Raw genomic sequence first — 22,644 nt, 5'->3', positions numbered from 1 at the left:
CACACCAGCCAGGGCTTGTGTGGGTTCTTTAAAAGGAACTGCTTGGGACACTAAAGTTTTCTCCACCCAGTCCCTGCTGGTCTTTGTAGCCAAAGTTTTGGGGACTGAATCTTCTGGCACTGGAACCCTGGGCTGGGGTTCTGGTGTGTGGCTGGGACTCCTAGTTCCCGAGGGAATTTTTACTGGGATGTGGATATGGGACCAGCCTGTTTGGCATCTCTGCCCTTCCTACCAGTCTGGGTGGATGTGGTTTCTTCAATTCCGTGTTTATCCGACTTCCATTCAACTTGATTTTTGATGGTTCTGAGTGATGGTTGTTTTGTAATTTAGTTGTAATTTTGATGTGGTTGTGTGAGGAGGTGAGCCGTGTTTACTATGCCACCATCTTGAGCAGATGTAGCCTAATCTTTCTGCATCTCAGTTTTCTACATGGAGGCAGTGGTAGCTCCTATTTTATAGATCCGTGGTGAGGATTAAATTATTTAAGATTTTAAAAACACTTAGAACACTGCTTGGTATATGGTAAGTGTTTGGCAAATGTTAGGTTTTATCATCCACTGCTGAAGGGGAGTACAGAGTAGGATTAGAGGCTTGAAAAGAAGAATTGGGGGGGGGGGGAAGATTTAGTAAAATTATTGCCAAGTAGTGGCAAGAACTAAATGAAGAAGTCTTAGAACCTTTGCTCTGGCTTTTCCCTCTGCTTAGAGAAGACTTTTCTAGAAATCCACATAGCAATCTCAACTTCCTCAGACCTTTGTTCAAATGATACCCTTTTCACTAGGCCTACCCTGACTATTTATTTAGTTAAAATTCTGGTTCTTCATCCCATTATTTGTATTGTTTCACTTTTTTTCTATAATACTTATCTTCAAATATATAAACCACTTATTCATTACAGTATATACTGTTTGTTGTTGATCTTCATCTTCTAGGGTAAGGATGTTTGTTTCCCAATGTATCCCAGGTTCTGTGACTAGTACTTGGTGCATAGGAGGTGCTTAGTATATGGTTTTTGAATGAATAAATTATTTTACTATTGAAGTTAGGTGGGTGGTAAAATTAGGAGAATTCAAATCAAGGGCTGGTGGTGCTACTTGTTGGAGGAGAGCTAATTTTCTGAGATTGATGAACTCTACATAAGAGTTGACTTCAGAGATTTCTCTCCTTTCTCAAATGAGTTTTCTGAGTCCATTTTGATACTAGTTTTCCTGGGGAAAGGAAAATGTAAGATGAATCTCTCTCTCTCTTTTTTGCTACAATAATTATATTTTACATTTGATTAATAAAAGCTTTAATTAGCTAATAATAACCTTGAGTGCTCATTAGATGCGAGGCACTGTTCTAATTTCTTTATATTACTAATTTTTAAAAGTTCTACAACCACCATACTAGTACGTTACTGTTTCCGTGCAAGCCGTCTTTAGGAGTGAGGGAGAAGCCATTTGTACTGAGGCTAAGAGCACACTTCCCCGACTCTTGTGTTGCGTCGACCGGGAGCTTCTGACGCCTCATTCTTCATGCCAGCTCTCACAGCCTTGACACTGTTTCTTGCCTGAAGTCTATCAGGACTAATCTTATTACATCCTTTATTCCTTTTTATGTCAGTCACTGTCATTCTTTCAGGAGACACGTCACATCTCCCACTTTAATCCTTACAATGTTCTGAATGATTCTTTTCACTTCTCTCCATCATCAGCAACATTTTCTTGTGTCCCCCCCCCCTTTTTTTTTAAACCCAGGACATTTGTGCTACTTTCTGCTTTTCTGAAGACACTTTTCCCCTGCACCCCTCTTAAGTGTTGGCGATTGAGTTTTTCATTTTTTCTTCCATGCCGCCATCAAGGGTCAGCAGGGAGTTCCATGCACTGAGATTTAAGACTGCCTATCCCAGTCTGACCTCCTCCATTGAATTGCAGTTGGAGAGGGGACTGGTTCCACTGAGCCTGGAATGGGGCAGAGGTCTTCCATTCTCCTCTCGTTCCTAAACCTCATCTGTTAACAGGTTATATCGTCCATAAACCCTCATGTTTGCCGGCATCTCCTGTACCCTGGGTTGCTCCTCATCTTTTCTGGACTCTTTTAGCTCCTAGCTCGCTGTCATTCTTACTAACTCTATGCCTCTTTTAATTCTTGGTAATTTCAACATATACTCTGTGGTACTGCCAATACTGTGGCCTCTTAAGTCCTAAAATTCCTCTTCTCTGCAATCTTGCTCTCTTCCTTACCTCAACCACTCAGTCTGCGATCATACTTTACACTTTGTTATTACCAATATATCGAACCCCTCCATGATACTCAATTCGTGCAACCCTTTTTCTACCGTCTATATTTTCAGCTCACTCTACCTACTACTCCAACTCAACAACTTTTATTGTCATTAGGACTTCCAGTTCACAGATTCTATGCCCTTTTCACGGTACCTTGCCCCCTTGATTACCTTTCTTCCCTCCTTGCTTGGTGTACATTCATTACCCAGTGGTCAGTTACCCGTTTTCATTCCCGTCAGTATGCGCTCAACTCCCTCGCTCCATTTTCTTCATATTTACCTGGCAAAATCTTAACCCTGTGTAAATCAAATTCTCTCAGTTGCAAGTGACTGAAGAAAAATACAGCAATATGACCACTCTCACTTTAAATTCATGGTAAGAAACCTCAGGCAGCCCTTAGTATTGTCTGGCAATCATAGCACATTTCCTTAATTTGTTCAGTTTCTCCACTCTTAGATGGGTTAGTGTTTTCCCCTGCCTTTCTCTTTAAACTGTACTCCTCATGGTCACATTGAGTTTATAGACCTGCTTTCTACTTCACTGAGAAAATAGAATCAGTCAGAAAAACATTTACAGACTCCACCACCATACCTTGTGTACCTGCTTGATCTGACTCACAAACCTTGCCTGCCTTCATTACTATAGATTAACTGTCTTTGCTTTTTTCTAATCCCAGTTCCTCTGGTTGATGCATTAGATCCCATCCTCTTTCACTTACTCTGGACATTGTGCTAGTAATTTCTCCCCTCTTAGTACACGATCAGTTCTTCCTTCTCTTCTGGATGGGTCTCATCAACATGCAAATGTGCTATTATTTTTCTCATAAAAGTATCTTCTTTTGATAACTCTTACTTGTTTTTTTCTATTTCCATTTGCCGCAGAACCCCTTTAAATCATTGTCTAAATATACTTGTTCTAGTTTTCTTATGTTCTCTTTTATGCCTATTCCAATCAGACTTTTGCCTCTTACTATACCAAGATTGTTTTTGTTTAGGTCTCCCAACAGTGATATTGTTAAATGTCATCAGCTCTTTGTCTTATGTGATCAATATACATTTGACGGCATTATTTTCTCCTTTGATACACTTGTTTCACTTGCCTTTTAGGACACCACATCCCTGGCTTTCCTCAAAACTCATTGGCTGCTCCTCAGTCTTCCTCAGCAGATGCTTCTTTTTGCCCGCATCTATCATTGGAATATCCTAGCGTGTCGTCCCTGATGACCTTCTCTGCCTACCCTCACTATCTTGTGACCTCTCCTAGTTTTGTGGCTTTGAATACCTTCTAAATGTTGACGGCTCTTAAATTTATTTCTCCAGTTCAGACCACTCTCCTGAACTCTAGTTTTGTAAATCTAGTTGCCTACTCAGTATCTCCACTCTTAAACACCTCAAGCTCAATGTGTCCAAAATAGAATCTTGCTCCCTCCCTGCCCCCCAAATCTACCCTCTCATACCCACATACATAGCCTTCGTCATCTCAGCTGTTGGTGGCTTCACGTTGGTCAGGCCAGAGATCTTGGAGACATTTTTGATTCTGTTGCACTCACATTCCACATTCATTCTTTCTGTCAGGAAATTATTGGCTGTACCTTTAAAACATGCCCAGAATTTAACCAGTTTTTGCCACTTCCATAGCCACCATCATCTCTTGCTGGGTAATTGCAACAGCCTTCTAACTGATTTTCCTGCATTTACTCTTTTTTCTGTAGTCTATTACACAGCTGTCAGAATTATCCTTTGAAAACAAGTCAGATGTCGAGAGATTTTGTTCCACGTTTAGAAAATTTCATGAGTTAAGATTAGAGAGTATTCTAGTCTGTCTTATTTGACTAAATCTCCTTTGCTTGAAAGGCATCTTCAATATAGGCTTTGATTATGCCAATTTTTATGGGTGGGGAAGGATTTGTCAGGGATAGTTCATGGCCTTCCTCTTTTCTTCTCACTAACCTTCCACCCTAAAACTGGAAGACTTGACACTTTTATCCCTGAGGAAGTTGCAAAGAGAGGGTGACGAGTCGGTATCCCAAAAAGTTGCTTTGAGTGGCAGACTGGACCACCCTTTGTTAATAGAAGTCTGTTATTTTACTGTAACCTCTAACAAACTTCAGAAGCTCTTGCTTTGCCCCAACCCCTGCCAAATTTAGTGTACTTTTTACCTGTACCCTTCTATGTTTTTCCTTACTTCCAATGGAAATATATTTCTTAACACTTTTAACTCTATTTAAATTAGTATTTTATTAAAGGTTTTTTTAAAAAAATTATTTATTCTTAGAGGAAAAGGGAGGGAGAAAGAGAGGGAAAGAAATGTCAATCTGAGAGCGACACATTGATCAGTTCCCTTTCCAATGCACCCCAACTGAGGACTGAACCCGCAAGCCAGGCATGTGTCCTGACGAGGAATCAAACCAGCGACCTTTTGCTTTGTGGGATGATGCCCAACCATCTGGGCTACACCGTTCAGAGCTACATTAGTATTTTATACTCTTAATTTTCTTCAGATATCCTGAAACCCATTCTTTTTTTAAAAAAAGATTTTATTTATTTACTTTAAAGAGAGGGGAAGGGAGGGAGAAAGAGAGACATCAATCAGTTGCCTCTCTCACACGCCCAACTGGGGACCTGGTGTGCAGCCCAGGCATGGTCCCTGACCAGGAACTGAACCAGTGATTGGTTCCCAGGCCAGCTCTCAATCCACGAGCCAAACCAGCCAGGGCTCTCTTTACACTCTTTGAAGGTATTTACATTCTTTGAAGGTAAATGTTCTCTAATGAGTTTTTCTTTCATTACCTTTCAAAGGAGTCCTCTTATACTGGATCAACAATTACATCACAGATTGTGATGTTTGTGTATGTATTACTGTTGATTTTAGATCCTTTCAGATTACTGTACTTAACCTCTGGGTCTGAAGCTAGATATATGCCTGTTTTCTCAAGCCATTTGTTAGATGTGTTGTCCAGAATGGCACCCACAAGCTACAAAGCACTTGAGCACTTGAAGTGTGGATACTCTGAACTGAGATGTGTGCTAAGTGCAAAATGCCCACTGAAGGTTGAATCCTCTATACAAAAAAATTACGCAGTATCTCAGTCATTTTTAAAACAATACATGTTGAATTGGTAATATTTGGGACGTATTGGGTTCAGTAAAATTAAATACGTGTTTTTTTTTAATGTGGCTAAAAGACAATTTAAAATTATATATGTGGTTTGCATTGTATTTTGACTTGACACTGCTCCCTTAAACTTATCCTCCTCTTTTCCCTAATACCTTTAGAGTTATTTTAACTCGGGATCTAATATATATTCACTAAAAGTGATTTTGGTATCACACATTATAAAAGGATTTTTTCCCTGAAGTTAAATACTTTTACGTTGTTATCCTTCTCATTATTAATTTTCTCAAGCCCTGAGTTGTTTTTCTTTTTTAAAGATTATTTGACTTTTGCCATATCCTGCTCATGGTACTTCATAAGCATAAGTTACTCTTTTTTCTACATTGCCTAGAAAAATTTTGTAGGAGGAATTTAAAATAAAAGTATCAGAGTTGATTTTTTTATTTACTTCTTTTTTTAAATAATTGGTTTTAGAGAGAGAGAGGAAGGGAGGAGAGAAAGAAACGACGATCTGTTGTTCCACTTATTGATGCAGTCATTGGTTGCTTCTTGTATGTGTCCTGACTGGGGAGTGAACCCCAACCTGGGCATGTAGGGATAATGCTTTAACCAACTGAGCTATCCAGCCAGGGCATTTTTAATTACTTGTTAATATTAGGACTATTAACAATTCATTTTACAATTTTTCTGTTATTAACATATTAATTTTAAAACTTCAAGGAGAGGCAATTTCTATATGGTAAAAAAGAAGATGGATTGAAAATTTTACATATGAGAAAAGATTTTGTCTGTTTGAACATAAAACCCAGTAAACATATAAATAAGCAAAAACACCTGCGTTGACTCAGTCTGCTGTCACTGGTTTTATAAACTTCACAAACTTGGACCTTAGCAGCCATTACTGCTGTTTCCCCCCTGATGTTATAATACTTTAAAGATTTAAGTTTATGGTTGTATTTTTATTACCTTTTTTGATCTGTCAAAAAAATATTTATGTTGAGTTCAATGAATGTTTTTTAAGGTTAAGCCTTAAACTGTGTTTAAAACCGAGTGACATATGGCTCATATCTGGGTAGTTTTTCAAGTGAACAACTGAATATTTGGTAGCTGCGGACTATTTAAAGGGTGATGTTTACTTCTGAGTTCCAAAATACATTTCAAAGTACTTCATGTCATGTTGTTACCATAAAGGTATTAACAAAAGTGACTTTGTTAGATACTTGAAAATTATCTACTGGAGAACTATTATTTTTATTATTCTTACTCAAAATGTCCATAGTACATACTTAGATATTGAAAATTACATAAAGGCACATTCACAAGAAAAGTGTACAAGAAGTAAAAACGTTTGGGTGAACAAGCTTGAGTCCTTTTTTTTAATGATTGGATTTGATGAAAAGATATCTATAGAGCAAATAATCATGAAAATATAAATAATAGGATTGTGGGAAGAAAGAAGAAAAGTGAGCTCACTAAATTCACATTCTTAGATGGGTAACTTTTGATGGACTCTCGTAGACAGAAACAAAACTTTGCTGCTTGTCAATTTTCTGGATTTTAGAATATTGTCTTTAACCTTTTTCTGGCTGTGTAGATAGAGTTAGATTGATCCATAAGAATAATTTCTGAATCCACCTAAATTGAATATATCAGTTGTTTTTTTTTTTTTAAATTACTGAGTCATATTTCATGCTGTGGATATACCATATTGTTGTTTAACATTTACCTGTTGGATGTTTGCATTGTTTTTAGTTTTTTGGCTCTTATTAATGGAGCTGTTAATGAACATTTGTGTGCAGATTTTTGTGTGAACATAGGTTTATTGCTCTGGGATAAATGCCCAAGAGCACAATGTTGGGTATGGTAAGTGCATATTTAGTTTTTTAAAAACTGCAAGATTATTTTCTACAGTTGCTGTGTGATTTTGTATTCCCACGAGGATTGAGTGAGTTTCTCTGCATTCTGCTTAGATTGGGTGTTCTCTGTTTTTTATTGCAGTCATTCAGATAGGTGTGTAAATGATACCTTATTGTAGTTTTGGTTTGCACTCTCTAATGGCTAAGGATATAGTGCATTTTTTCATGTCCTTATTGGCTATTTTTATATCCTCCTGGGTGAAATGTCTGTTTATGTCTTTTGTACATTTTCTAATAGGATTTCTTTTTTGCTCTTGAGTTTTGAGAGTACTTTGTATATTTTAGATACAATTTCTTTGTCAAATATGTGATTTGCAAATATTTTCTCCCAGTCTGTAGCTTTATTCGTCCTCTTCATAGGGTTATTCAGAGTGAAAGTTTTTAATTTTGGCAAGCCTCAATGTGTCAGTCCTTCTTTTTATGTATTGTGCCTTTGTGTCAAGTGTAAGAACTCTTAGGAACTCCAGTCCACAGTCTTGAAGGTTTCCTGGGGTTTTTTTTCTTTCCAAAAAAAATTCTTTTTTAACAGATTTTGTTTATGTATTTTCAGAGAGAGGGAAAGGGTGGGGGGCAGAGAAGGAGAAAACATCGATGTGTGAGAGAAACATTGCTCAGTTGCCTCTCGCATGCCCCCAACCAGGGAACTGGCCTGCAACCCAGGCATGTGCCCTACTGGGACTCGAACCTGCAACCTTTCAGTTTGCAGGCTGGTGTTCAATACATTGAGCCACAGCAGCCAGGGCTCTTTCTAAAAATCTGTAGTTTTACATTTAACATTTAAGTTTGTGATCCATTTTAAGCTAATATTTGCATAAGATATGAGGTTGAGGTTCTTTTCTTTCTTTTTAAGTCCATTTGCTCCAACACCATCTGTTCAAAAGACTCTTTTCTCCATTGAATTGCTTGTGTGCTGTTGTCAAAAATCAGTTGGGTGTATTTGTGTAAACCTTTTTCTGGGTTTTCTATTCTCTTTCATTTGTTTGATGTCTATCCCTTCATCAGTACCACACTGTTTTGATTACTATAGCTAAGTAGTAAGCTGAAACATCAGGAAGAGTGAGTGATTCCTACTGCTTGATTCATATTTTTCAAATTTGCTTTAGGTCATATGGGACTTCTTCCTTCCACACAAATTTTAGAATAAGCTTTTATCTATACCAGCAAAAAATCTTTTTGTGATTTTGCCAGGGATTACATTACACCTATAGATCAATTTGAGGAGTATCAATATCTTTACTGTGTTATGCCTTCCAATTAGTGAACATGGTCTCTCCAGTTATTTAGATCTTTGATTTCATTTATCAACATTTTGTAATTTTCAATATACAGATCCTGCACATTTTTAAAAAAGATTTATATCTATTTCATTTTCTTTGGAACAACTGTAAATGACATTGTGTTTATAATTTAGGTTTTCACATATGGAATGTGATTGATTTTTGTATGTTAACTTTGTAACCTCACCTTGCAGAACCCACTTACTAATTCCAGGGGATTTATTTGGTAGGTTTCTTAGTAATTTCTAGGTAGAAAGTCTCATTATCTGCAAATAGGCACAGATTTTTTTTTCTTGTGTTCCAATCTCTTAGACTTTTATTTCCTTTTCTTACTTTATTTGCTGGCTAGAGCTTCCATAACTGTATTGAATAAGATTGATGAGAGCAGCCATCCGTAGCTCGTACTTGAGCTTATGGGAGAAGGCATTAGTTTTCACTACTAAGTTGTGATGATGGCTGTGCGATTTTTATGTGTGTTCTTTATGAAATTGAGGTAGTTTCTCTCTATTCCTAGTCTACTGAGATTTTTATTGTAAATTTTGTCAGATGCTTTTTCTGTCAATTGATAGGATCATGTAATTTTTCTTCTTTATCACTTTGATATAGATTACATTAATTTTCTTTTTTGTATTTAAAATTTTTTTTATTGATTGATTTTAGAGGGAAAAGGAAGGGGGTGGGGAGAGAAAAAGAGAGAGAAACATCAGTTTGTTGTTCCACTTACTTATGCATTAATTGGTTGATTTTTCTGTGTGCCCTGACTGGGATCGAACCCACAATCTTGGTGCATCGGAACAATGCTCTTGTTATGTAGGGACGATGCTTTAATCCACGGAGCTACCTGGCTGGGCCTTGATCAATATTTAAATGTTGAATCAGCCTTGCTTACCTAGAGTAAATCCCAAGAATCTTTTTATACATTGCTGGATTTACTTATTAATATTTTGTTCAGGATTTTTCATCTAAGTTCATTGGTTTGAAGTTTTTCTTTTTGTTTTTGGTACTGTGTGTGTCTGTTTTTGGTGCCAGAGTAATACTGGCCTCATAAGATAACTTTGGAAGTATTCCCTCCTGTTTTCTGGAAGAGATAGTGTAATAGTGGAAATATCCCTTTAAATTTATGATAAAATTCTCTGGTGAAGCCGTCCGGGCCAGGGGATTTCTTTGTCTTGAGTTTTTAAACTATGAATTCAATTTATTTAATGGTTATAGGACTATTCAGATTATCCTTTTTTTTTTTTTTTTAAGGAATTCTTTCATATGGTTTTTGATTTTACAGAGAGAGAGAGAAAGAAACATCTTCGTGAGGGAGAAACATCTATGTGAGAGAGAAACAGTGATCAGTTGCCTCCTGTATGCACCCCGACTGGGGAGTAAACCACAACCAAAGCATGTGCCCCAGCCGGGGATTGAACCACAACCTTTTGATGTACGGGACAGTGCTCCAACCAACTGAGCCATCTGGCCAGGGCTTACTTGTTTCACCTTACCTGAGTTTGGGGAATGTGTGGTTTCTGAAGAATTGGTCCATTTGTTCTAAGTTGTTGTATTTATGGGTGCAGAGTTATTCTAGTATTTCTTTATTGTCCTTGTAATGGCTGTGGTATCTAGGGATAATCTCCTGTCTCATTCTTATATTAATGATTCCTGATTCTTCCCTTTTTATCTCTGTCAGTCTTAATAGAGGTTTATTAATTTAAATTTTTATTACAAAGAAGCAGCGCTTTGTTTAATTAATTTTTCTGTTTAAGTTTTACCGATCATTGCCCTTTATTTTTTCTTCCCTTCTGCTTACCTTGAGTTTACTTTCCTCCTCTTTTTGTAGTTTCTTGATGTAGGAACTAGGATTATTGATACAAGATCTTTCTGCCTTTGCTAGGAAGCCCAGTTGGTTAGAATGTTGTCCTGATGTGCCAAGGTTGCTGGTTTGATCCCTGGTCAGGGTATGCACAAGAATCAACCAGTGAAAGCATAAATAAGTGGAACAACAAATTGATGTCTCTTCGCCCTACCCCCTTCCTCTCTCTCTAAAGATAAATCAACAAATTAAAAAAAGAAGACCTTCCTTTTTCTCTAATGAAAGCATTTTTAATGCTATAAATTTTCCTCTGGGTACTGCTTTAGCTTCATTTAACAAATTTTAATATGTTGTATTTTCATTTTTCTTAGCTCTATGTATTTTAAAAATTTCCTTTGAGACGTCCTGTGTGGCATGTGGATTATTCATTAGTGTGTTTTAGCAAGTGTGTGGCGTTTTATCACATTCTAGTTGGACTCCATTATGATCAGAGAATATACCCTGTATGATTTTAGTCCTTTGAAATTTTTAAGGTTTGTTTTATGGCCCAGGATATTGTTTATCTGGATGAATGATCCATGGACAATTGAAAAGAATGTATGCTCTACTTATTTTTGACTCCACTTAGTTTGTTGGAATACCACCTACCTCCCTCTGCAACTTTCCCTCTATTTGCTGCTCCATCTGTTCAATTTGGTACATGTTCCTTATTACTGGTTTGTACAGCATCATTGGCAGTTGCTTTCATTTTGTTCTTATTTCTTCCCCTTAGAATTCTTTATTTCCTGTAATTTCTTTATTTTCATGTCTCATTTGAACATTTTTTATAGTTCTAAACAAAATTTAATGTTCTTTGTTCTAAACAGTAACTAGTTTTATCTTGGCAGTATAATGTGTGCTTACAGTAGTGGCAAATTGACCTTGAAATTTTACTATTCCAAGGTAAAATATTGTGATGTGTGTTTACTGTTCTTTCAAAAGTTACTTACACAGTGTGATTATCTGGATAGACTTAGAAAGTTAGAAATTATATGCTAAGCATATTGGTAGGCATTAAATGGAGAGAAGATTTGTGTTCTCAAAGTACTTCACGGGACACAAGATGAACACTTTGGTTCTAATAGTATAGAGCAGCAAATACCGGATATTTAATGGAGAAGTATTATAGGAATTCTTGCAAAAAGGTTAAAGAATGTGGATAGGATTAATTTGTGTGGTTTGTGAAAAAATAATACAAGCGCGAGTGGTAGGTGGAGGGGGAAAGGAAGCTGGGGTGAAACTGGAGGACATTATATAAGGGGACTAAACCAATGAGCATGGCCTGTGGGAAGGACAATGTGGAGGACGTTGTGTGAGGCTGTAGAGTTATGCAGTACTGCAAAAGTAGAGAGAAAGGGTTCCTGAGCGCCAAGGAAGAGTTTAAATTTGAGCAGGAGGTAGTAGCTGATTTAAAGGTTCTTAATCTGAAGAGTGACATGAAGGAGGAAATTAAAGCATTAGCATACTTGGGAGCTTGCTAGAAATGCAACATATAATACCCCACCTCAGACCTACACAATCAGAATCTTCATTTTTAACAAGATACTCATAATTTGTGTGCATGATCAGGTTTGATAAGCATTGGTCTGAAGGGAAATTAATGCAACAGAATTGTGTACAAATTGGATTCTAGAGGAAAGAGATTTCATTTACAAAATTGTATTAATTATCCAGTTGAATTGGAGATGAAAGGACATGTTAGAGAAAGTTATTAAAGGAATATAAGCAATAGGAATTAATGATCAAGGTTTAGAGAATGGAGGAGAGTGCTCAATTGAAGATCGTGATCAAATTTTGGAACTGGGCAACTGAAAAATGGGTCGGCCATTGGCAGGAAATAAAAAGCCTGGGCATAAAAAGCTGCGGTTATTTTTCAGTCCCCACCAGAACTTGTGTTAACAGAAAATCAGCATGATAGTAACACTGGAGAAAATCTTTTAAAAAGCAACGAAAAAACTTGAAATTCCTAAATCCTAAAATAAGCAGTATTCTCATTTTTTGCATGCTATCTTGACTTATTAGTATGTGAGCTTGTTTTTGTTCTCATTAGTGTAAAGCTGTTTATTATAATTAAAAAAAAATAGCAATGATTCCAGTATTTCCATTTTAGATTGGTAAGGATTAAAATGTTTGGTTCTGATAGATCTTAGAGTGTAGATTAATGCAACTTTTTAAGAGATAATTTGGCAGTGTCATCAAAGTAAAAATTACATACACCATGTTTGATCCAGCCATTTCATTTCTAGGAATTTGTTCTACAAATATACTGGCTTTAGGTCAATTAATCTATATGTTAGATTGTCAACTTTACCAATTCTAAATATCAGTGTATTCAGGAAAATATTTTTCTAATGCACATGGACAAAATTGCATTATCATGGAAGAACTTTTCAGTTTATTCTTATTTAATTAGTCCTTCAAGAAGTTGTGTTGTTTTGTCCAGCATTTTCTGATAGCTCTACAATCTTTTCAAATGTTATTTTATGATTTTTTTTAGCATTTTGGTATTTTTACAATTCTCTTGTCAATTTCAAAGTATATATGTCAACCTTGCTTTTGATGTTTTTGACTAATATTTGCAGTTATTTATATTGGATGGAATGATTTGGTGGTACTCACAACTGTAAACCTACTTTTACCCCACCCTGTATACACATGCAGCTTCACCTTTATTCACCTATTGTTGGACATCTAGGTTGCTTCCATATCTTGTCTACCTCTAGTAATGCTGCAGTGAACATAGGGGTGCATATATTCTTTTGAATTAGTGTTTAGGGTTTCTTCAGATAAACTCCCAGAAGTGGAATCGCTGAATCATAAGGCAGTTCCATTTTTAATTTTTTAAAAAGGTTTTATTTATTTTTAGAGAGAGGGGAAGGGAGGGAGAAAGGGAGAGAAGCACCGATGTGAGGGACAAACATTGATTGGTTGCCTCTTACGCTGCCTGTCTGGAGACCGAACCTGCAACCTGGGCCTGTGCCCTGACCTGGAATCTAACTGGCAACCTTTTGCGTTGCAGAACAATGCCCAACTGAGCCACACCAGTCAGGGCCCATTTTTAATTTTTAGAGGTAACTCCATACTGCTTTTCGTAGTGGCTACACCAGTCTGCATTTCCACCAATAGTGCACTGAGGGTTCCTTTTTCTCCACATCCTTGTCAATACTTGTTTGTTGACTTACTGTAGCCATTCTGACTAGTATGAGATGGTATCTCATTATGGTTTTGATATGTATTTTCCTGATGATTAGTGATGTAAGGCATCTTTTCATATGTCTCTTGGCCATCTTTATGTCTCCATGGAGAAATGTCTGTTCAGGTCCTCTGCCCATTTTATAATTGTGTTTTTTTTGGGGGGGGTGTTAAGTTTTATGAGTTCCTTATATATTTTGGATATTAATTCTTTATCAGATATCTCATTGGCGAATTATCTTCTTCCATCCAGTAGATTATCTTTCTGTTTTATTGATGGTTTCCTTTGCTGTGTGAAAATTTTTTAGTTTGATGTAGTTCCATTTGTTTATTTTTCTTTTATTTTCCTTGCTCGAGGAGAGAAAATAAAAACAATATTACTGAGAGCAGTGTTAAAGAGTTTACTGCTTATGGTTTCTTCTAGGAGTTTTATGGTTATAGGTTTTACATTTAAGTCTTTAATCCATTTTGAGTTTACTTTTGTATATGGTGGAATAAAATGTACAACATCATTTTTTGCATGTCTGTACAATTTTCCCAACACCACATATTGAAAAGACTATCTTTATCTCCATTGTGTATCCTTGTCTCCTTTGACGTAGATTAATTGACTGTATAAACGTGGATTTATTTTGGGGTTCTCTATTCTATTGTGTTGATCTATATATTTATTTTTATGTCACTACCACAGTTTTGATTTTTGTAGCTTTGTAGTATAACTTGACATTATAGGGCGTGATACCTCCCACTTTGTTCTTTTTCAATATTTCTTTGACTATTTGGGGTCTTTAGTGGTTCCATATAAATTTTAGGAATAGTTTAATTCTGTGAACAATGCCATTGGTATTTGAATAGGGATTGCATTGAATCTGTATATTGCTTTAGGTAGGAGAACATTTTAACAATATTAATCCTCCAATCCATAAGCAAGGTATATTCTTCCATTTATTTGTATCTTGTGCAGTTTCTTTCTTCAGTCTCTGTAGTTTTCAGAGTACAGGTGTTTCACTTTTTTGGTTAAATTTATTTCCAGGTGTTTTATGCTTTTTGATGTAGTTGTAAATGGGATTGTTTCCTTGATTTTTCCTTTTGATTGTGGTGTATAGAAATATAACAGATTTCTGTACATTGATTCTGTGTCCTATAACTTTACTGAATTTGTTTATGCCAGTAGTTTTTTTTTTGCTTGGGTCGTTATGGTTTTCTACTTATAGTATTTTGTCATCTGTAAATATTGAGAGTTTTACTTCTTCCTTCAGACTCAGATGCCTTTTTATTTTTCTTGTCTGATTGCTGTGACTAGAACTTTAAATATTATCTCGAATAGAAGTAATAGTAGACATCCTTGTCATGTTCCTTTCCATTTTTCACCATTGAGTATGGTATTAGATGTCAGTTTGTCATAAATAACATTTATTATGTTGATACCTTCCTTCTGTATCATTTGTTGAGAGGTTTAATCATAGCAGGCTGTTCAATTTTGTCAAATACTTTTTTTGCATCCATTTAGATGATCATATGGTTTTTACACTTTATTTTCTTCATGATATATTATGTTGATTGATCAATGAATGTTAAACCATCCTTGCATTTCCTTGGCATTAGTCCCACTTGGTCATAGTGTATACTTTTTTTAATGCATTTTTTAATCTGACTTCCTAATATTTTATTCAGAATTTTTACATCTATGTTCAAGAATATTGGTTAGTGATTTTCTTTTTTTGTAATGTCTTTGGATTTGGTATTAGGGTAACGCTGGCTTTATAGAGTGAGTTTGGACATACTCCTTCCTCTTCAGTTTTTTGAAATAGTTTAAGAAGGGTAAGTATTAACTCTTTGAATGTTTGGTAGAATTCACCTGTGAAGCTGTCTAGCCCTGGACTTTTGTTAGTAGTTTTTTGATTACTACTTAAATTATTTTGCTAGTAATTAGTCTGTTTAGATTTTGTATTTCTCTGTGGTTCAGTCTTGGAAGATTATATAATTCTAGAAACTTACTCATTTCGTTTAGATTGTCAAATTTCTTGGCCTTTAACTTTAATAATTTTTAATGATTCTTTGTGTTTTTGTGGTGTCACATGTAACTGCTCCTTCATTTATGATTTTATTTATTTGGATTTTTCTTCTCGGTGAATTTGGCTAAGGGTTTGTTAATTTTGTTTATCTTTTCAAAAAGTCATCTCTTAGTTTTATTTATTTTTTTTTCCTCTTGTCTCTTTGATTTCTATTTTATTTTTGCTGTGGTCTTGACTCTTTCTTTTCTTTTCTGTTTACTTTTTTTTTTCTTATTTCTTTTTTGGTTTTTGTAGTTTGTTCAGGTGTAAAGTTAGGTTATCTATTTGCGATTTTTCTTGTTTTGTTGAGATAGGCCTATATGGCTATTAATTTCCCTCTTAGAACTGCTTATTCTGCATCCCATACATTTTTAAGAGTTATGTTTTTATTTTTATTGGTTTCTTGATTTCTTATTGGATGTCCTGTTTGATCCATTGGTAGTTTAGTAGGATGTTGTTTACTCTCCATGTATTTGTGTGTCTTCTAGTAGTAGTTTTCTAGTTTCATGCCATTGTGGTTGGAAAAGATACTTGATAGTGTTTCAACCTTCTTGAATTTATCGAGACTTACTTGGGGGCCTAATATGTCATCTGGCCCGGACAGTGTTCCATGTTGAAGTGTTCTGTGGATGTTTTATTAAGTTGATCTGGGCTATTATGACATTGAAGGCCATTATTTCTTTACTGATTTTCTGCCTAGATGATCTATTCATTGATGTGAGTTGGTTATTAAAATCTCCTACTGTTATTATATTATTGTGGTTGTCTTTCTTTGTGTCCATTAATCATTGCTTTATATGTTTGGGTGCTCCTGTGTTGGGTGCCATAGATACCTAGGATTGTTATATCCTCCTCTTGGATTGACCACTTTATAATTATATTATGATCTTCTTTGTCTTTGTATTTTTATTTTTTACAAAAAATTTTTTTTTTGTTTTAAAGTCTATTTTGTTTGAAAGGAGTATTGCTACCCCAACTTTATTTTCATTTCTAGCTGCATGGAATATCTTTTTTCAATCCTTCACTTTCAGTCTGTGTGTCTTTAAATTTGAAGTGAGTCTCTCATGAGCAGCATACAGATGGGTCATGGCTTTTAATCCATTCAGCCACTCTTTGCCTTTTTTTTTGGAACATTTAGCCCATTTACATTTAAAGTAATTATTGATAAGTATGTTCTTATTGCAATTTATTTATTGTTTTTTGGTTGACTTTATAGTTCTTCGTTCCTTTTTTTCTTTTTGATCTCTTTCCTTGTGGTTTGCAGTTTTCTATTGTTGTGTCTGGGTTTTTTCTTATTGTTCTTTGTGTATTTTTTGGTAGGTTTTTGGTTTATGGTTACCATGTGGCTTATGTATATCATTCTATACCTCTAACAGTCATTTTAAGCTGATAGGTGTTTAGGTTCAAATATATTCTATAAGGACTACAATTTTACTCCCTGTTCCATGCTTTGTGTTATTGATATGTTTTAGATTTTTTAGTCTTATGTATCTTCTAACTACTTATTGTAGTTTAGTTAAATTTCTATAGTTAAGTTTGATGCTTTTTTTTTTTAACCCGCACCCGAAGACATTTTTTCATTGCCTGGTATACGTCCAGGCTGGGGATGGAAGCCTCAGCCTAGGTACGTGCCTTCACTGGGTATTGGACTCCTAACCTTTTAGCTATAGGATGATGCTCCAACCAACTGATCGGCACTGGCCAGGGCAAGTTTGATACTTTTTTTCTTTTGACCTTTGTAGTAGCATTTAAATGTTTCACTTACTGTATTTATTAAATATTAGTTTTTACCTGTATGGGTTTTTCCTTTTAATAGTATGGCCTTTCCTTTTTTCTTCAAAGAATACCGTTTAAGATTCCATGTAAAGCTGGTTTAATGGCGCTAAACACTTGTTTTGCTCTGGGTATTTCTCAGTTTTTGATGTTCTGCATAGAGCAATAGTTTATTTACCTTTTTAGCTGAGTATGATTTTGGCCCAGTAGATGTATTTTCCCTCCAAGGATATTGGAAAACAACCATTTTAATTAGCCATGCCAGCATTAATGAATTTTAATTGGATTATCTTCTGTAGAAAACTACATTAAATATTTTAAGTTTATTGGATAGTTATCCACATCATGACATTCAACTTTTTCAGACTTACTTTTTCCAGTATTTTTTTACTCATCATTTTTTACTAGGGCCAATTCTTTTTCTTCCACATTTAGAGTGATCATTTAATATGATTTAATGTTGTTTTTAATTAAGTTTGCAGATTATAGCTTTGGTACTTGTTAGTTTTTATTTAAACTTGCTTCTACTAAATTCAATTTTTCTACATATTGTACAGCAAAATTATGTCTACAAGAGTTGACTCCTCAGTTTTTAGACAGCAAGTAACATATTTTACCATGTATAGTTTTAGTCATGGTCTGTTAATTTTGTTGATTAAGTATGCCATTCATATTCTTACGAGTTGGAAAAAAGACTGATGTTTTATTTCTTAGCTAATCCATTAGAAAATTACAAGCAATTTCTCTTTGTATTAATAAGATTGCTAACTCTAATGTCACATACAGTGAGTCTCAGAATTCTTCTTTCAGTTCTTTTGTTTCTCAGTTGCCTTCATCCTAAAATTACTGGTTGGCCTCTTTTAGTTTTGAGGCTTCCTGTTCCAGTGATGAGATTTTAAAACGCAGCATTCTTTTTGCATGTGACTTACCCATTTCTTTGTTAAAGTTTTGTCCTGTAGTTGTCATTGATTATTCTATCACATAGATAACACCTGTGGAGTACAGCAAGACAATGTATTGGGTGTTGGAACTACAGATCTTTAGACTGACCAAACCAGACCTCAGCCTGTTTAAATTGACTGCTAAATTGTATTAACTTTCACTCTCAAGCACTAGGCAAGTTGAAACACCTTACATTGCTTTTAATTAAATTATTTTTGGAGAGAGGGAGAAAGAGAGGGAGAAAAACATGGATGTGCAAGAGAAATATCCATCAGTTGTCTCTCGCACTCCCCCCGCCGGGGACCTGGCCTAGGTGTGTGCCTGCACCTGGCTAACCAGTGACCTTTCTCTTCACAGGAGGATGCCCAACCCACTGAGGCACACCAGTCAGGGCAAGGAAAATGTTAAGTCTTAACCAGAGCTTTCGGTTATGGAACCTTCTATGAACTATATTGTTTTGAATTGAAGCCTATTTAAAAATTAAGGTTGGTTATTAGCATAATGAAATAAAGTATTCCTGGAAGGAAAGCCATAGAGTACTCTTGTCCTCTTGGAGCTGAGAAGTTCTTTTGTCTTATGTCCCCCTAGCCTCTGAATGGAATAATACACTACTTTTATCCTGTAATTTGACAGTCACTGTACTTAAATTCCTCTCTATATCTGCTCAGTTCAGTCAGTAAATCTTTCAAAATAATCTTTTAGATTAAGCATTTCACCAGTTTACATGTTAGAAAACAAGGACTACTTAATAGGTTAAATGAAATTTTTATGTACTTTCCCATTTGTGACACATTAGGATTCTTATTCCAACCTCCAAATCAACAATTTTATTAAAACCTGGCTCTAAGGCAAGTTCATCATTCTTTTTCAAAAAATGTCAATAAGATAAGAAATTGTAATTGCATCTCTTAAAAGATTTTTAGCTTTTGTTTAGAGTTTTTTATAATTTGTGAGGGGCGTACTTAAGGTTTTTCTTCTCTCTTTAATTTCTCTCTTGGAGCCAGTCATCTTTCAGGGCTAGTTCGGAAGGGTTGCTTAATTGCTGTGAGATGCTTTCTGCTATGACCTACTTGTTGTGAGGCTCATTTAATGCAATATATAGGAAGATCCTGTTGGGCTAGTAAGTGTGCCTCCCAACTCTGCTAGGCTTATGGCTACTGTCTTCCAGGTACTAGCATATAGCGCTGAGTGACAAAATTATCATATATCATGTAATACAGTTATGAGCAATACAAGTTGTTGTGTACCCAGGAACTGAACAAATGGAATACAAAGAAGGAAAAGAATGATCAATGATTTACTTTCAAGACTGTTTTCTACCTTTAAGTTTGCTTATCTCTCCATGATTTTGCTTCCTCTAATACAGTTTTATCAGATCCCTTTAAAATTAGTTTTCAACACGATCCTTTCATAGGTACTTATTTACATTTTTAGTACTAGTTTCCAAGGTGCTGCTTCTAGGCATGTGTCACAACTTTCATAATAATAATTATAAAACATTCTGTAGTTTAATAATGTGTGTGTTTTGTTTTGAAGAATCTCACATTTTACAAGTGTCTTATAAAGACTCTTATAACAAAACAAAAGTTCGTTTAAAATATCAAGCTCGCCCCCCCCCCCACCCCCCGTAACTTGAGTGGTCTGTCTTTGGTTTTGCATGCATGGTAACTTACTATCAACCAGAATGTCTTTTCTCTGTTCCCTAATTAAAGGTTTGTTAGTAATATAGGGTTACTGTCTTGAATATGCTAGGAGTTAGACTTCTAGGGCTTGTGATAGAAGACTGCCCTCCCTTCCTCCCCTCACTCTTCCACTGGTGCTTTGCTTCCCTCCAAGTCTACACCACCAGCTGAATTGTGGCACCAAATTCTAATAGAGTAGGCTTACCCATACGAACCCTACAGGCGTGGCAAGCTGATAGATAGTTTATTTATGGATTTAAAAAATGATATTTAAACAATTTGAAGTATAATTTACATACTGACATATAAATTTTAACTGTTCAATTAAGTGTTGACAAGCGTGCACCTATGTAACTTACCTCTATCAAGACACACACACACACACACACACACACACACACACACACACTATTCCACATATCTTGGGTGGCTCAGTTGGTTGGAGTATTGTCCCGCACACCAAGAGGTTGCTGGTTCGATCCCCAGTCAGGGAACATAACCTAGGTTACAGGTTCCATCCCTGGTTGGGACACATATGGGAAGCAACCAGTCGATTGCTCTTTCTCACATTGATGTTTCTCTCTCTCCGCTCTCCCCACCTCTCCTTCCCTGCTTCTCCCTCTTTCACATCCTCTCTCTTTAAAATCAACAGACATATCCTCAGGTGAGGATTAAAAGAAAAATAATACATATTAAAAAAAATAATATGTATTCCAGTCACTCCAGAAAATGCCCTCATTCCCCTTTATACTCAAGACCTGTCCTCCAGAGCCAATCTCTTTCTTATTCTGTTCCCACAGCTTAGTTTGGCTGTTAATGGAATTTTACATAAATGGAATTTTGTGGCAGGCTTCTTGTACTTAGTGTAATGCTTCTGAGATTTGCCCATGTTATATTTATCAGCAGTCTCTTTTTATTTCTCAGTAGTATGGTCGTATTCTATTGAATAAAAACACCAAAGTTTCATTTATCCATTTACATGTTGGTAGGCATTTCGGTTGTTTTCACTTTGGCTAGTATGAATAAAGCTTGTTATGATCATTCATGTATAAGCTCTTTTGTGGACATATATTTTCATTTTTCTTGGGCAATTATCTAGAAGTGGAATTGCCAGGTTATATAGTAAGTGTATGCTTAAAAACTATTTTCTCAAGGTGAGTGTTTGGAACATAGTGATAGAGGGGATGGAATGAGGGAGGGCTCTAAGGCAATACCGCGAGTGACCGTATATGGCATAGTAAGAAAGGCTTTATCCCACATGCAATATAAAGCCCCAGAAGGGTTGAAGGTAAGAGAGTAAAATCATAAAATGTGTATTTTACTCTGACTGCTTTTCGAAGAGGAGATTTAAGGTGAGGGCCAAAGAAGATTCAGTGAAGAGGACTATTTTGTTACAAAGGACATAAAACTTGATCCAAACTAGCTATAACAAAAGGAGAATATTTGGGGTCAGACAAATGAGAAAGGCCAGGCAATATTATTCAGTCTCAAAGCTTTAAATACTAAATGTATGTCACTTAAAACTTTATATTTCATCACCCCTCACGTCTCTGAACTCTAGATATGTTTATTCAAGTGATTCCCCATACATAGAAAAGGACTTTGTACGTATTAGATACTCAGTAAATGTTCAGATGAATGAATGAATGTTCTTGGGCATCCTGGGAGTCATACTGGGAGTCATTCTTGAAACTTTCTTCTCTTCCCTTTTCAAACATCCAGTTTATCTTCCTGCCAGAATATTTCTCAGACTTGTCCACTTTTCTCAATCTCTGTTGTCATTATGTTCTTTTTTCTCCATACTACCCTGAGTGTCTTTTGTGGTCTTCTTATGCATCCTTTTCCGTACCCTTCTCTTGGTGGAAGGTAAATTTTAAAAAAATAAGGCGAGAAAGGTATGATATTAGGAGTAGGCTTGGGGTTAAGTGACTGATAACACAGTGAACTACATACTACCTTGCTATAAGGAGAAAGTAGAAAATACAGCAATGTTTATTATAAATCAAAGTTCAAGGAAAGAATGGATAACATAAATTTGAAGGAAATTTTCTAGTAGAGTTCTTTCTGGTTTGCTTGAGAATGGGGAAAATATATTATTCCATTGCTTTCAGTCTAAAAATTAAGTATGCAAAGTATAGTCTCAATGTACACATATTAAGTAATCTGTAACAATTTTATCTAAGCTAACATGATTTTAAAATATGTAAAGGAAAGAGGAAAAAAGTGTGCTCATAATTCAGTTAAAACACCAGCATTTATAGTTATTTTTTGCCCTTGATCCTGTCCTTCCTATATTTTCGTCTGGTGTTCAGATTTTCCAGTAGTTCTACATCTTTAAAAAATGTTGACTCACAGTAATGATGGGGAAAGAAGTGGCAGCATGGAGTAGGCACAGATGCACAGTGGTTTGCACAGCAGTGTTTAGAACATACCTGGTTTATTTTTAAATCTGGAAGGACCTGAAAGTTGCCGGTGTAAATGAAGGTCATTGAGTATATAGTGACTTTATTAGTCATTAATTTTTCTCTCCCAAACAACAATCATCATCATCATCATCATCATCATCAGTGCCTAGTACTATATCTGACAC

General features: G+C 35.7%; 1 protein-coding gene across 6 annotated transcripts in view; it reads left to right on the top strand.

Moving 5' to 3' along the window:
* CNOT4 (CCR4-NOT transcription complex subunit 4) overlaps positions 1 to 22,644 on the top strand; it is a 137,500-nt gene that overhangs the window by 12,092 nt on the left and 102,764 nt on the right. The window lies entirely within an intron of this gene.

Source organism: Pteronotus mesoamericanus, unplaced genomic scaffold (genome assembly GCF_021234165.1).
Source record: "Pteronotus mesoamericanus isolate MK-2021 breed Mesoamerican mustached bat unplaced genomic scaffold, CSHL_Meso_final scaffold_85, whole genome shotgun sequence".
NCBI lineage: Eukaryota > Metazoa > Chordata > Mammalia > Chiroptera > Mormoopidae > Pteronotus > Pteronotus mesoamericanus.
Note: the sequence above shows the minus strand (reverse complement) of the source record. Positions and strands in the feature narration are given on the sequence as shown.